Source organism: Macaca thibetana, chromosome 3 (genome assembly GCF_024542745.1).
Source record: "Macaca thibetana thibetana isolate TM-01 chromosome 3, ASM2454274v1, whole genome shotgun sequence".
Classification (NCBI taxonomy): Eukaryota; Metazoa; Chordata; class Mammalia; order Primates; family Cercopithecidae; genus Macaca; species Macaca thibetana.
Window position 1 is genome coordinate 95021790 of NC_065580.1, and position 17075 is coordinate 95038864.

Genomic DNA, 17075 nt, shown 5'->3' on the forward strand with positions numbered 1-17075 from the left:
TGCAAAGATAAATAATTGAAAACATAAATGATGCTTTTATGAAGCAGAATAGGAAAGGAGCTATAAGATGCAATTAAAGTGCTACAGGAGTTCAAAGGAGAGCAATTACAGTAGTCCCTTCTTATCCAAGGGTGCATCCATTCCAAGCCCCCCAGTGAGTACCTGAAACCATGGCTAGTACTGCACTATACATATCATTTATATATATAGCATATATATATATATAGTACTATGGTTTTTTTGTAGACATAAATACCTATGATAAAGTTTTTAACTTATACATTAGGCACATTAAGAGATTAACAATAATAACTAAAAATAAAATAGATAATTATAACAATATACCATCATAAAGTTATGTGAACATAGTGTCTCTCTTTCTCAAAATATCTTATTGTAGTGAACTGAGGAAAACTGAAACCTTGAAAAGTGCAACCATGAATAAGGGGGGCCTGGGGGACTACTGTATCTCTGTTTGAGGTGAGGCAGAAAGGGTTTCATGGAAAAGGAGGGTGTGAGATGAGCACACATGCTTGGATTTTGGCTAGCAGAGATGGCAGAAGGCAAAAACAGGGGTGGAAACATAAAGATACAAGATATGACTAACTAGAATATCCAAACAGGGAAGCTTTGACTGTCATTGTGAATGACCTAGTGAATGGAGTCCCACAGGCAGTGAGGAGACAGGGATAAAATGACTGGCACCTGGCAGTCAGGTGCAGATGAGATTAGGGCAAGGAGGCCCTGAGGCAGGGAGATGAGTTAGGAGACTCTGTAGGACTAAAGGAAATAAATAAGAGAATCCATTCCTATAATTTTGAGAAGGTGGGCTGCAAGGGATTTGAATATGTGTTTGTTCAGGAGACAGTAAAAGGAGGTAAAGGAAAGGAAGTTGCCAGAAAAACCAGCAGGAGCAACCCACAAGTAGCTTATCTAGATGGAGATTTTCAACAGTGAGTTGAAAATATGCCTCAAGGGAGAATAGATACAGATGTGGAAGCATTGGTGCTAGAGTCCTAAGGATCCCTGGGATTCTCAAGATAAACAGTGCTATCTGCTCTTTTTACAGTTTCTCCTCAAACATTTATTTCATTCTTAGCGGAACATTTTTCTTTAGGAAGTAGGAGGAGATAATGCAACAAGGTAAGGGTCAGAGATGGAACAGTCCGAGAGGTCGAAAGAGCTCCCAGGTGGTATGGTATCAGGCAAGGGAAAGGAAAGGAGAGGTTTAGAGAGTGAGAGTATGACAGATTAACCTCCTCAAATACTGCAGAGAAGTTCAATGGCATGAACACTAAGCAAAGACTCTCCCCACTAATTCTGTCATATACTATTAAGACACCTGGCATAGCACTTATTATGTAATATTTTGCTTATTATTCTTCACCATTAGGTAGGGACTACTTGATATTGCTAATTTTTTTTATTTTCAGTATGCTTCACTAGTAAATGAGTGAATGAATGAATGAACACATGAATGAAAATGTTAATTGTGATGGAAACAGTAGTTTCAGTGGACAAGTGGGTGTGGTGTGGAAACCCAATTCCAATGCCTAAAATAAACAAACAATGGTAAAATGCCTAAAATAAACAAACAAAGTCAAGGTGATATGCTGAGATGTATAGTTTTCTTTTTTAAGGAAAAACCAAACAACCCCAAAACTCAAGTTTTTACAATGCTTGGCTGTAATTGTGATGATTAAAAAAAAAAAAAAAACTGCCATTGTATCAGGAAATGTTTTTTCAGACAGCTAGTTTAGAGAAAGTTCTGCTAAGACATTTCTGTTGACCCAGTGGGACTTTAGGAAAGATTTAGATGATTACAAGAAAAGCCTCTGACAGATATCTGTGAAAGTAAGATTAAAACAATAATGCACACAATCAACTGAGGTCCACGGGTTTGTAAACCAGTGCCAGTCAGGATGCTCAGAGCTGGGAATGGTGATCTTCAGGCAGCCAGGTGAGACTAATCTGGAGAAGCTTTAGGAAGGAGATAAATTTAAGCTGTTTTGAAAGGGGACTATTCTAGTCAATTGGCAAAGAGTCTTAAAGCACGGGATTAGGAATTTTAATTTGATTACTCGAGGTAATTTGGAGCTACCCCAGTGTTTTGAGAAGACTTGGTATAAATGTTGTTTGGAAGATGATTCATTTCCATAGTTCTTAACCCTGTCTGCATATTAGAGTTACCTGGAGAGCTCTGAAAACTCCTGGCGCCCAGGCTGTGCTCCAGAGTAATTAAGTCTGGGGTGGTACCAAAGCATCAGTGCTTTGTTTTGTTTCTTAAAGTTCTCTGGGTGATTTCAATAAAGAGCCAAAAATTAAGAAGCACTGCTCTGAGTATGGGATAAATTGCAAGGAAGCAAGAGAAAGGCTAGAATTAGAAAGGTTAGCCAGGAGGCTGGAAATTGGAATCTGACCTAGCTTTGTGAGCAGAGATAAAAGGGGTGAAGCTAAATAAAGTATTCCAAAGGAAAACTTGGTTGAACTTTGTGATGCATGCCAGTTGCATTTTTAAATAAAGCTATCCTCCAGGAGTGTCACTGCTTTTACTATAATGGATTAGTTGAAAAACAAGCACACAGGATTTGCTTTTGCTAAAATTTGGGGCTATTAGCAAAATTCTCAATTTCTGTGGGAGCAAAGCAGGTCAGAAGAGAAAAGAAAATGTAATCACATTAAAAGTACATGTTGTTTATATTTGAAGGGGGAAACAAAATTGAGTGATGGATGTTCCTGAATTAAGAATCCAAATTCAGATTTTAAATTGAATTACCATTGGGAGATACTGGGCTGTGGTAAAATTACGATCCCTTTAGAGTAACCTTGAAGGAAATGAAAAGTCAGACTATTAAGGAACTGAAGAGAAAGATCCACCATCATTCTCAATCATATTATTCCCCTTTCTTGGAATGAAGAATTTGTAATGGGTATGGGAAATGGATGGTGATGTCTCAGTTTGATGACCTCTCAGAAAGCTGAGTTAGGAAGCAATGATGGGAGTTCCAATGTTTAATTGAGAACACTTTAAATTTATCCTGGCATGACCCACCTCTAAAGTTTAGAGGAAGGGCAGAATGTTATAAAGTGGGACTATTATTTGTAAAAGGAAATAGTGTTTCCTTATTTAACTGTGTATGAGTATTTGATGAAATAGAAACCCTGAGAGAGGAACTTCACTGGCAAGAGCTTCCTGAGGGAAGCAATCGAAGATAGTTATTGGAGCAAAATCATTTTTCTGACTCTAAGAATGAAGCTGAGTCTTACAGCGGTGATAAGCCTCCATCTGATAGCTGCTGTCATTACTTAGAGCACAGACTTGGAACTGTAAATGAAAGATAATTGTTCCTATATTCCTGCTCCCAAATGGTGGGTCTCTGGTAGATGCAGAGATAAAGCAGTTGGCCAGGAGTGGTACCAGCTTTAAGTCAGGTAGGTCTGCATGTAATTTGAGGGGCAGAGCCTCCCCTAACCCTCCCTCCCTAGAACTTCCTCAGTTAACATCATTCTACTTGCAGGGAGCAGGGGTACAGTAGGTTAGGACATTGTTTGCAGAAGACCCTTGAGGAAATAAAAGTGCAGTATTAAGGATCAGTAACACATCTGGAAATGACATTCATACCCCAACTCCCACCCCGAACTCAGAGGAGCTTAGGGCAAGTAACTAAGTAGCTGGGTCCAAGGGGATGTGTTAAGGTAAGGGTCAGAAGGGAAGAGTTCACAAGCCTGGGTAGGGTACAGCAGGGAGGACCCATGGGTGTCCTGTGGGAAGCAAGTGGGCCTGGGGCAGCAAGAAGGACCTGAAAGGTCTTGCTGACACCCGAGAGGACAAACCCCATCCTTCCACTTTGTCTCTGCCTTGGGCTCCGAGCCTACTCCACTTCATTTCATCCAGCCAGCCTGACTACAGGAGGCCCAAAGCTACTCTGTGCCCTGGGCACGTTTGAGTCTCCTTAAATGCTTCCAATTACCTTTGCCTGGGTTTGTGGTTCCAGGAAAGAAGGTTCTAAATTAACACTGTACAAGGCCCCCCTGCATGTTGGTTTGCAAAATTAATGATCCTAATGGAAAAGCAAATTAATCTTTGATGCTTGGTTGAGGATAAACACAAAAATCTCTGTTTTGGACACTGGACCTTCTTAATACATCTCATCAATAGTATTTTCTCTCTCCCTTCCATGCCTGCCACATTCACAAAGAGAGGAGACAATACAACTTATAACTCCATCTCTGAATCCAAAGGGCCGTGATGCACGCATTTATTCTGCAAACATTTATCAATGGTCTGGTTTGTGCAAGTTGCCCAAAAGAAGCCAGGAAAGGCTGCACAGAGGAGGCCACCTGATGACACCCCCTCACACGTAAGGTTTGACTTGCACTTTCTACGTTTATGGTTTGAAAAGACTGCAGTAAGCATTTTGTAAAATGTAAATTACATTCTTCAATTTTAGGAAGAGCACAATAGTTTTTCCAAAAGCCGACTGTCACAGTTCTGAGGGTTCACAGAGCTCTTTTAAGGGGATCGGAAGTTCTCTGGCTGCCTTGCTGTGTTTTTCTAGCCAGAAGTCTCTGCTGCAGTGCATTGCTCAGTTCCTTTCAACTGAAAAATTAAATCTGCACTCCTGTCAAAATGTGTCATCTACACACCCGGACACTCATCACAGTTCACCAGGCTCTACGCAGAGTCCAGGCTGAAAGGATGGCATGCCCTCCCCAACCCCACCCTTTTGAGGTCTGGGAAGCCCAGGTGCTGGGGAGGAGTTGAACAACTGTGTCCAGGGAGTGTCTGGCAAAGCCGGCCCAGGGAGTTCCACGGGAGCCTCGGTGCTATGAAAAGAGCCAGTGTCCATCCATTTCCTCGGGTGTGAATCACACTGCCCGGTCGGGCCTTTGGGAGAAAATTAATGAAGGACACAGTCAGCGCCGTAGAACCTGCCAAACACACATCAGATCCAGGGGAGTCTGTGAAGGGGGAGGGGGAGATTTTTCCAGAGGCTTTTCTTCCCGTTCCATTTCTCTTTTGTGCCCCACGACCGGGTTCTTGAATGTAAAACTCTCAGAAAGGTCAGGGCGGAGCCTCTTTTATGCCCCGCGAAGTATCTTGCCCACCGGTAAACGCTGAGTGACAGCGGCGATTTCGGCCCAGAAGACCCGGCGGGGACTGGGTCCAACCAGCCCTCTCTCGCGAGCGCGGCAGCGGCCCCAGGGCGGGCGCAGGGCCGAGGCCCCTGAAGAGAGGCGGCCGGACGCAGAGAGCAGTCAGCCCTGGCGCTCAGAGGCTAGGAGGGGGCTCCACCTGGGCGCCGCACCGCGGCGGGAGGGGCGGGGCTGGGCTTCCCGGAGGCGGTGGCGCCTCCTCGCGCACGAGCGCGCGCTCCTCGGCGTCCGGCGCACGCGCGAGGCCGGCTGGGAGCGCGCCCCAGCGGCGGCGGCGGCGGCGGCGGCGGCGGCGACGGGAGGAGGAGGAGTAGGTGGAGAAGGAGGGCGGCTGAGGGGAGGCTGGCCGCGCGCGCAGAGGCAGCGGCGGGGGCGACCGGAGCTGGGGCAGAGTGGGGAGCGAGGGAGGGGGAGGAGAGAGAGGGAGGCGGAGGGCAGTGAGAGACGCCTTTCCAATTCCCAACTACAAGCCACGAGTTTGCAGATGGGGTTGCTCGGCGGCGCCTGTGGCTGAGGGAGAGCAGCCGCGGCGGGGAGCGACTGGGAGCGGCGGCAGCGGCGGCGCGGAGGCGGCTGAGGTGCGAGCCGGTGAGTTGTCGGGGCCCCCACGCCGCTCGGGTAACGGTCGCGCTGCGCGCCGGGCCGGCCGGGGGCGCCCTGTTGCTCGCCGTGGCGCGCCACGCGGGGACCCTGGCCAGCCCCGCCCCTCGGCACCTGGGCTTCGGCGGGCGCGGGGAAGAGGGGCCGGGGAGGCGGAGGCGGCGGCCCGGGCGGGGAAGCTGCTGGCCGCCCCCAGCTCGGCCCGCGCGGAAGGGGTGCTCTGCCGGGCTCCTGGCTCTCTGGTTGCTGGCGGGCGGGCCGGCCGGGCCCGAGCTCGGCAACGTGTCTGGCCCATGCTGCTGGCCGTCGTTCCCCACGCGCTCCCCGGCGCGGCCCTGGCTGGGGCTAGGGCCGCAGACGCGCGGGGCCCCATCAGGCGCGGGACTCGGGTGCCGACACCTCTGCGGCGGGAGTCGCGGTAGAGCCTGGATGGAGAGCTGGCCCGGGGGCGGCGTTGCTGTGACTGACACCTCCGGGGTCTGTCCCGAGAGGGGGTGATTTACCCGGCTCCCGGTTCTCTCCCGAGCTCGGAGTTCCTGGGGGAGGAGGCTTTCTGCAACTACCGCCGCTACTTCCGAGGTACGAGACTCCAGTTGTTTGGCCAAAGTGGCTTTGGGCCGAGCACACGCTGCCCCGGGGGCGTTCGCTGCTGAGATCGTGCTTGCGGATCCTGGGTACGTTTGTCTGAAACCGGATAGGTGTCGGGTTTTTTTGTTTTTTTTTTTTTACTTTGGCTTGGTGGAGGGTCAGCAGGGGAGTCGATTGAGGTATCCGATCGTGTGATGACAGGATGTGGATTGGTTGGTAGATGTTTTTTGCAGAAGGACTTTTTAACACTTTTTTGGGAGTTTATTCTCAATCCTACCAGTTTCTGGGATTGCAGCTCGAGATTACATTTGTTAAACTTCCATCAGTTGGGTGTGCATCTGTGTAGGGGGAGGGGGTGAAGCGAGGAAGAGAATTGAAGACTGACGGGGAAGCTCAGAAAATTCTCCGCATTACTTACAAGCAGCCGGTAAGGTCAGGCTAGCCACGTTTTTTTCTTTCCTACGCCTTTGGAGAGTGTTGGAATTTTACTTTGTGCTTCAAGTATATTACAAGTGGTCTTGTAATGTAGCTGAGAACGTTTGGGGTGCGTTAAAATGCTCTTCAAGTGGGGTATGATTTAGCAGCCATTTCTTCCCGTGAAATCTTGCAAATCATTTGTAAACTTATGTTGGTCGGATATGCCGGGCGAAGTAACATTGTTAGTAATGCGGTATATAGTTTCCGTATATAGGTATAGCAACGAACCTCAAGTAATATTGCTTATTGTAGTCTTCTACTGTGCAATGATGATAGGGTAGTAGGCCTGGTTATAGTTATGTCTTCTGAGGCCTTATTAACAGTAAACAAAGAACTTTTGTGGGTTGTGTCATTTTGAGGTCATCTGTACCTTAAATCTGTCATATATTTAAATAGGTGTTTAAATGCGTGTTCGCACGATGTGTTACTCTTTAAGGTCCTTGTTTCTTTTATTCTAGACTACGGTTACATAATGCACAAATGGTAACACTTTTAATTGCTCAATTTCGTCCTATGGAGACTGCACACCATCTTTATGAAAGAGGTGTGTATGTGTCCTTACTGATGCCACCGAATTCTTTTCCATCTGAAATGTCAAAATGAATTATTTTACATTCTAGGTTAAATCAACACTGGAAAAATTAAGGTGCTTAAGTAAGTCTAGTAGCTCTATATAAGACAGAATCTTTTTTTTCCTTTAGGCCAACTGCTGGATTTTTTTAAATGAATCATATTTTTAAACATTTGAGGGAGCAGTTTGCTTCTTTCTGAGTCTCATTTTAGCCTGAAATTGTTCCAGAACACTACATAGCCTGCTTCTCTCTTTCTCTCCCGACTCCCCCTCTTTTTAGCTTGAGATAACGGAGAAGACATAATTGTGACTCTGTGTTATCTTTTTTAAAAGTTGTTTTAAAATTGAAGTTGCTTGTTTGAATATTTACTATCCCTTTACATGCTTTACTACTTAATAATGGATTAGCAGAAGACAACAGATGTTTTAATTAAATGCCTTTCATATTTTTGACATCTGAACTTTGTTAAAATTGAGAGGCATCATATTATTGCTGAGAGAGTTAAAAATAATACAGGGTTAGTGCTAGTCAAAGGCTAATTGTAAAAAAACAGCAAGATATTAAAATTAGAAGAGGTAAGAGAACCCATTTATACTTTTGACATCACTTGCTCTAATATAAATTACCTATTGCTAGGTGGTTTTTGAAAAAGAGTATCTTGTAAAATTCACATTAGGTATATAATACTTAATAATTTTTCTTTCCAGAGTGACTCATTTGATGAGTGACTAGATTTTTTTTTAAATCAGAAGTCTACTGCAGGTAAGTATAGTTAACCATGTAAGTGATGTGCTGTTTATTTCAAGAAGAATGAACACTTACCCATTTGATAAATACTGAACTATTTGGGAATATGTGAATTATTCCTTAAAACTTGCGCAGAGAAAAATTATGCTACTTTTGTTTTAACTGTAGGTTCTTTCTTTAGAAAAATGGTCTTCACATTTATAAATATAAGAGCAGATAAGCACAAGAGATCTCTTCCCTGATATGGTGCTAGTATTGAATTAAAGATTTTGTTTTTTTGTTGTAGGAACCAGTTTTGCTTAGTCTTCCTATTCAGTCTCACAGAAGCTGCAATGATTTTCCTCCTTTTCTGTTACTTGTATCTGACCACTGGGGGGAGACTTTACAATTGGGCTTGACCATATTCCTCCTTTACATACATTGGCTGCTAATCATCCTGGGCACTTTGCCAAACTGCTCGTAAGTGTGCTGAGGAGGGTGCACTCAGAAGCAAGTTTCAATCAAGGTGTTTAATAACTTTTCTTTCTTTAACTCACACCATGCTTACAAAGTATCATTCTTTATATACTGTGTTATTAACAGTCTACCGTTAAGTGGTCTAAGTATGCCTCTAACATAATGAAAGATAAGATTCCTGAATACATTATAGCTTTCAAAGATCCGACTTTACTTGCATTAATCTTAGAGGCAGTGTAGGTTTAATTACTTGCTTAGTGTACACAGATATTAGTTGTCTGGAAGGATCTGGAAAGATCATCACTCTTCTGTGAAGTATATCTATATCCAAACCTCTTTAAACAAATTGGTCTCCTCTTATAAAAAGCTTTTGGAGGAGAAGTTATTGAAGCTAAATTTTAGTGTTCATTTCACCACAGAAGGGAAGTTCGTCCTTTATCATAGTCATAGAGATAAGATTAAAGCCCACAACTTTGTTGACCATTAAGCTGTGACCATTATTACCAGGTGTAATAAGTCAAAAGCCTGGTTTCTACTTTTTCTTTTCTGACAGTATTTAACCTTGTTAATGTCCAATTCAATAATAATGAATTCAGTAAACAGAGGCTGCTACATTTATGGTAGTTTAGAAAGAACTTAAGTTTTATGATCTTCCTTAATTATGATAGACTAATTCACAAACCTTTCTATAATCTTTATCATAGTAAATATATTCACAGAGTAACGAACAGAACAAAATTAGTTTCTATTGTTCCTTCATCCTAGGTTATTTTCCTTCTTTCTTTAAGATGACTTTGCTTTCGTCCAAAAATTCTTTTTTCCCTCTTTACTTTTTTTTTCTTTCTTTCTTTTTTTTTTTTTTTTTTAATGTAGTGCACTAGAAGAGATACTTTCTGCTTAGGAATATATTCATTTCTGGCTAACTTTAGGATTGTGTTAAGTACTTGGGAATGTAAGTTTCTAAAAGCCTGTCAGAGTTATCACTGATTCAAGGCAAAATGAGAATTAAAGACAATATAATGAGTATTTCATAAAGCTCAAGTTATTTTCAAATCCTTTCTACTGCTTGCTAGTTTTGTACATGATTTAATCCCTCCTTCAGTGTACATCTTTTCCTCTTAAATCTATCATTTCTTTACCCTCTTCCTCCACTTTTTGCTATATTTAATCTACATTGCCCTTCATTTTGTTCCTCATCAATGCTGTGACTTGCTCCTAACTTAGAGCTTTTACACTGTTCACTCTGTTGGGAACTCTTTTCCTAAATCATTACATGAGTGACTACTTTTCATCATTTCATGTTGTACTTCAAATATCACCTTTTCAGACAAGCGTTGCTACCTAACCATCCTTTCAGAATGACACTAGCTTCATCCCCCTCTATCCTTTTACCTTTTTTACTTAAAAATTTCTGCAAACCATTTATCACTATCTGAAATTATATTTTTGTATTATTTTACAATCTCCGTACTCATTAATATAAGCCCCATGATATCAATGATCTTGTCTCTTTTTGTTTTTCTTTTTGAGATAGAATCTCACTCTGTCACCCAGGCTGGAGTGCAGTGGTGTGATCATGGCTCACTGCAGCCTGGAACTCCTAGTCTCAAGTGATCCTCCCACCTCAGCCTCCTGGTAGCTAGGACTACAGGCAACAACCACCATGCCCAGCTAATTTAAGAGAAAAAAAAAATTGTAGAGATAGAGTCTTGCTGTGTGTGTTGCCCAGGCTGATCTCAAACTCCTGACCTCAAGGGATTCTCTCTCCTCAGTGCCTCAAATACTGGGATCATAAGCATGAACCACCATACCCTGCTGATCTTGTCTCTTTTGATTAACACTATGTTTCAAGGACTTAGACCTGTTCCTGGCACGTAGCTGTCATTAAATAAATCATCCTTTAAAAAAATCTGAGGTCATGTTCTGCCTGAGGTTTCGGTGTTAAAATGCTCCTTTATAAAATGATAGTACTATAGTAAACAGGCTTCTTTTGGCCATAAGTAATAGAAATCCATTCTAGTTGTTATAAAGGGGGTTTATCGTTAAGATGCAGCCAATGTCCAGTGGAATGCAAGGACTGGGACTCCAGTGCCTGCAGGGCACATTATATCTTTTCTCTGTTCTTCTCTGTGCATTTGCTTCATTCCTTCTCTTGCTGCAGAGGACCACTTCTAGTCCTCTTAGTGGAAAATATGGCCACCAGCAGCTTCTGAGTTTTCATAGTACCAGCCCAGGAAGCTGGAGAAAGGTTCATCTAGTTCTTCCCTGTTCAATAAACTGTATCTCATTATTAGAACTTGGTTGTACTTGCTGTAACCACATGTAATGGGATTAAACAGACAATCTAAGTAGGTGCCCCTGTGATAATTAATGTTCATACTTGTTCATCTGCTGCAAAACATTCATCTCTCCTCTTCTTAAATTTGATCTTGAAATCTGAGGTATCTGAAAAGCACTCTCCTGGAGATATGGAAAAGAAATGTGATATCTTTCATGGGGGTGATTTGCAGTTTGAGGAAGATAAAATATATACAAAAAGGAAATAAAAATAGCATGATGATAATGGAGGAACTGGTAGAAATATTTGCAATTTGTATGATAAACAAGAGTCTAACTTCCTTAACATATAAAGTACCTGCTAACCAATTAGGGAAAGACCAACCATCAAGTGGGCAAAGATCATGAGTTGAGTAATTCTCAGAAAAGGAAATGCAAGTGTTTTGTAAGCATCTGGAAAGGTATTCAACCTCACACATAATACAAATATTATAAATAAAAACTATGAGATACTGTTTCACCTACTGACAGATGGAAAATGTTTGATAATACTTTTGAAGAGGATAGAGGTTAACAGGGGCTTTCACATTGTTGGTGGAAGCACAAATCAATAAAATCTGATGTGGTTGAAATTTCTGAAGAGCATTAAGGTAAATAGAAAAGGCTGGAAATATGCATTAATTGATATAGATGTTTGTGAGAGGGTAAAAAGTTAATACACAACTTATTTGAACACTAACTTGCATTGCTTTGTTTTTGGCTAAAGTCATAAACAAACTGAAACAGCAGGCCTCCTCCCCCAAAAAGAGAGATCTTTGGGTGGTATTTAGTTACCCCTTTCCATCTTCTCCATTCCCCTTTCTTCTACCCCAGTACTGGTAAAGTTGTTTATAAATCTCTGAGATTTTCAAATACTTTGTATCCTTCACACAGCCCAGCACTTTGTTCGCTACTTAGTAGCACTAAGTAAAGATTTAATTGAAGGAGCTTAGCTTACTACATTTTTATAGACTCAGTTCATAATATTTATGCTTTTGGAAGAAATCTTTTATAAAAAGTGATTTTGAATTTTATTTGATAAATGTACTTAGAATATTTATTAGAATAGGCAATAGAGCAATTTTTTATAAATCTTGGTTTATTGTACAGCATATTAATAGAACTTTTTCATAGTTCCTTTGTTCTGTAGGATATTATTAGATATTAGTTGGGTAGGATTAATGTTTTTAAAAAGTAGAATAGGGCAGCTGGAGATATGTGGGACTTTTAAAGAAAAGTTTATGAGAAAGTGTGGGGAAAATGATTCTCTGAGCAGACTGGGGGTCACATGCTTAGGAAAAGTGAAGGGTGAGGGATTCGTTTACAGAAATTCTGTGGTGGAACTCAGAGGGGTACATCTTGGGAGAAGTTTTAACTTATGAAAATACTAAGCTGATTTACTTAAATGCATACTTCAAGGATAAATATATACTTTGTATTTTGTTCTGCAGGTCATTTGTACCATGAAGTGACTCTGGCAGGGATTCTTTACCTAAATGGGCATCAAAATCCTTTGGAGCTATCCTACACTAAAGGATTCTAATTTAGTAGGTCTGGTATGGGGCAGGAGCATGTTTATATTGTTAAAATCCCCAAGAGCCACTGTTTGAGTTTAAAATAGTACATCCTGTGGAATATTCCGTTTTAATAATGAAATCATTCAACAAAGCTTTTGAGGTTGTATATCATTTAGGTAACTCTAATGCTGGAACTTGGTCTCACCAGGTCAATACGTTTGCAAATATCTCGTTGATCCCCATTGCTTTACTGTCTTGTGTACTCTTCCCTCCTGTGCCTTCTTGTTTCTTTTCTACTAATGAATATTCAGGCATGGTTCTCCAAGGAGACCATCATTAGGTGGCCTCATCCATAATTTATCTTTTCAGTACAGAACAAATTATAACACAGCGCTTATACAACTGGCAAATACACTCATCACATGAGTAGATGATTTATGTGTTTTCATTCATATGAGCCTTGAACAAATATACCCAGTTTTACTATTTGAGCTTCCTTGTTTTTATCTTCTTGCTATCAAGAGGTTGGCGTTTAGTCATAGTTAATGCTGATGTAAGCATTTAATAATATTATTGATACCACCATGTTTCAAGGTCTGTGTTAAGTGCTCTCCACACATTATCTCATTTGCTTGTTGCAGATTTAAAAATTATATTTTTAAGTCACTAAAATATTTTTATGATTGTATTAGTTTTTTGTGACTGTTTTGACAAATTGCCACACACTTAGTGACTTATAAATAAATTTATTCTCTTACAATTCTGAAGGCCAGACATCTGAAATCAGTATAATTGGGCCAAAATGAAGGTGTCAACAGGGACAATTTTCCTCCAAAGAATCTAAGGGAGAACTTACTTGTCACCTTTTCCAGTTTCTGGTGGCTTCTGGCATTCCTTGGCTTGTGGCTACACACTGCAGTCTTCAAGGCCAGCATTTCAAATCTCTCTCAGCTCTGTGTTTTTCATTTTCCCACGTGTGTGTGTGTGTGTGTGTGTATGTCAGAGAGAGAGAGAGAGAGAGAGAAATCTCCCTCTGTGAAGGACACTTGTGAGGGCATTTAGTGCTCTCTGGAATAACCGCCCATCACAAGATCTTTAATCACACCTGTGAAACTTTCCAAATATGGTGACATTCACAGGTGTCAGGAATTAAGACATAGCTAGCTTGTGGAGGGGGAGACTATTATTATTCAGCCTACCATAATGGTAATTTAAATGGTTCAGAAAAGGGAAGAGGAGCTGATAAGTCTTTTGTCCCATCTTCATCACTTTCTAAGTCAGTATTTCTCAATCAGGGATGATTTTGCTGAACCCTCTCCAGGAATATTTGGCTGTCACAACTGAGAAGGTGTTGCTACTACTATGTATAAGGTACAGGTCAGGGATGCTGCAAACAGTGCACAGGGCAGCCCGCCTCAACAAGGAATCATCCAGCCCAAAATGTCAGAAGTGATGAAGCTGAGAAACGTTATTCTAAAGGCAGGTATTGCCAATAGCTTTTTTGGGGTATCCAGAAAAAATTTTGATGCCTCTGTTATGAGTAAAAGCCTTTACTGGTTTGATCAGAACTGGTGGTAGTTTTGGCTGATTGAAAGTGATTTAAGTGAAGAGTCATAAAAAACTATTCACACATATCTTAAATAATATGTTACTTAAAAATCTACATTCATGTGTCAGTCTTGTCTTTGAGTATGTGTCTTTTGCCAGGAGCTCTGGGTCATCATTCTTATATAAGCCAATGCATTATCACTGGTTACCAGCTTTCAAGTGAGAACTTAAAAGTTTGGGAAGCAGTCTGCATATAAGATCTAGATTTCTAATGTTTTATGACTCCTCAATTGTTTATGCTTGTTTTACCCTTAATTTTACAGCAGTTTATCATTTTGTTTTGTTGTTTTGTCACTTGCTTTTTTGGGGGGGGTGTCTTTCCAAAGCATCAGCTGATTTTCATATGAACAATACAACTCCCATCATCCTGTATCACATACGACATGTGATGCATATAAAGAAAATGAAATCCTATTTTGTAACAATTGCTTACTAAGGAATTGGAAGTACTAATTCTAGTCACAGTTCATTTGAACAGCATCCAATCTGGTGATATGGTGATGGCTAATGTCAGTTGTTTACAAATTCTTGAATGTTTCAGAATGTTCTCTTTTAGTTCTGTAATGGCAGAGTTTATAAATAATCTATAGAATATTACTATAAATACTTTATTGGTATTACCAGCTTAGTGCTTGAGTTACTTTTCTAAAAGAAACATTGATTTTTTTTCATTAACTATAATAAATATTATTTGAAGTTTGAATGTGGCTATCTTCAAGTGGATTTGTCTTTTTATTTACTAGAATATGTATGTCTATATGCACATAATAAATGGTTATATGGAAAATCTAACTTTAGTTACATAAATAAAAAATTATTTGCCTTTTTTTAATTCCTCTTTTAATATCCTTCTAGCTCCTTATATAAGGAGCTAGATAATTGGGTTTCTTATAAAGAGCTTTGATATAAGAAACTCAGATAATTGAGTAAAGAAGTTTATTAAAGTTGCTTATTTTTGAAATGATAATCATGCTTTTTTTTTTTTTTTTTGAGACGGAGTCTTGCTCTGTTGCTCAGGCTGCTGGAGTGCAGTGGCGCCATCTCAGCTCCCTGCAACCTCCGCCTCCCGGGTTCAAATGATTTTCCTGCCTCAGCCTTCTGACTAGCTGGGATTACAGATGTGTGCCACCACGCCCAGCTAATTTTTGTATTTTTAGTAGAAACGGAGTTTCACCATGTTGGCCAGGATGGTCCTGAACTCCTGACCTCGTGATCTGCCTGCCTAGGCCTCCCAAAGTGCTGGGATTACAAGCGTGAGCCCCCATGCCTGGAAATCATGCGTATTTTTATACAAATCAATTTAAATGTTTTTTATTTTTTAACTAGTAATCTTTTGGAATGGAACTTCATAAAAAAAAGTAAGCCCCATTTTTAAAAGGTTGAAATATCTTGTGAGACAAAGTAGTCTCAGTTTGCTATCACCAGCCCTTAGCATTAAGCTCTTGAAAACCAGTAGGTGGAGAAATTTTCCATGAAGGAATTTAATAATCTTTATAAAGTTTTACTATTCACCCAATTAAAATGTTAGATTATCATTTTATGCTACTCAATTTGGAAATACCAGATACTATACAATTAGTTTCCATTCACCATTACTTTCTTGAAAGAAACTTTTCAGTACTTCCAATAAGGCCCCCTGCCCCCGAATAAAGTGCTTATAAATCCTAGGAGGCATTTTTGAGGGCATTTTATTCAGATCCTTTCTTATGTTCACTTAAAAGTTATTGATTCCAACTTCTGTTCTAGAGATAGCATAACTTGGATGTTTGAGATTAAAAAAAAATAAGCTTTTAGTAACCTTTATTTAACTCACTCAGCTTGCTATAGCCAAGTTGGTATTTATAGTTTGTTTCCACCCTTGATAATTTCATGCCAGTACTCATCAGAATGTAACCATGGAACACTGACTTGGCTCTGTTTGTCCTTATGAATATCTCCATCCCCTCCTTCCCAACACACTGCAATTCTAGGCTGCAAATTTATTTTATCTCTGCCTCTGTTGTCTCTTCTAAGAGTGTGCACTGCTAATATCTTCTACTCCTACTCTGCCATCAATCTAGTTCCCTTCTCTTTTATCATCCAAACCTGGAGTTCCCTCTTTCACAAATTATCTCCAAAAAGAGCAGCTTAGAATTTGTTACTCTCCAGTAGAAATTTTCACTAAAAGCAAATCTGTTTATATATGTATATACTAGTATTACACAAATAAAAAGATTATATAGTTTATTTGAGGGAAGAAGCAGTTTCTTTGTATTCCCCCAGTCAGGCATCATCCATGAACATAGGCTTTGCTATTTTTGTTCTTTTTAATTGAAGATGTTAGGTGAAAACACAGTTTAGCCATATAAGTAGTGTTTTGTCATGTGTGGCAGACTGTAAGTTCTGAAAGAATTCAGAAGAAGAAATGTTCACCTTTGGGGAGAGACTTGCTACTTGATTGAGTTAATTTTGAGATGAGTTCAGGGACTCATTTTAGCTCTAAAATTTTATTCTGCAAAAGCAAGAGATAGGTCATAAGCTGGGTAAGTGTGGAATAACCAAGGAAAAAAAGTAGTCCTTAGATGGGATGAGTAACAAGAGTGAAGGCATTTAGGTGAGAATTAGATATGTGGTTGTGCATATAGGAAGTAAAATGATCAATGTGGTTAGAACAGAGAGTTTATATTAAGGAATAAGAGTGCATTAGGTTGAATAGACGGAAAGCTAGATATTAAGAAGAGAAAGTTAAACATCCCCAGATGATAGAAAATCATGTTTTTCTATTGCAATCTGGTCATTAAAATGATTTTTTAACGTGATTGGTGTGATAGTCTTACATCGAGTGGATTACAGTGAAGAAGAGAATGGTAGGAAGAGGCTTGTGGTAGTAATTTAAAGGTGAATTAAGGAGAGCCTGAAAGATATTGGTGGCAGAGGGAAGGGAGAGTAAAAGATAAATATAAGGACGTTGCAAATTCACCATGACAAGCCAAATGACATAGGGTATCTTAAGGTTTTCAAGGAATTCCTAGGTGAAGGCAGTCTCTGGATTTTCAGG

The 17075-nt window shown here is 40.5% G+C and overlaps 1 protein-coding gene across 10 annotated transcripts in view; it reads left to right on the top strand.

The window, feature by feature from the left end:
• Positions 1-5534: 5534 nt before the first annotated feature.
• The window catches only part of PALS2 (protein associated with LIN7 2, MAGUK p55 family member), a 108523-nt gene continuing 96982 nt past the window's right edge, over positions 5535-17075 (top strand). For 2 of the 10 annotated variants that reach the window (XM_050785426.1, XM_050785424.1), the window contains exon 1: positions 5535-5745. The gene's annotated coding sequence lies outside the window, so the exon portion shown is untranslated. The other 8 variants (XM_050785427.1, XM_050785425.1, XM_050785429.1 and 5 more) reach the window with 6 other exon arrangements.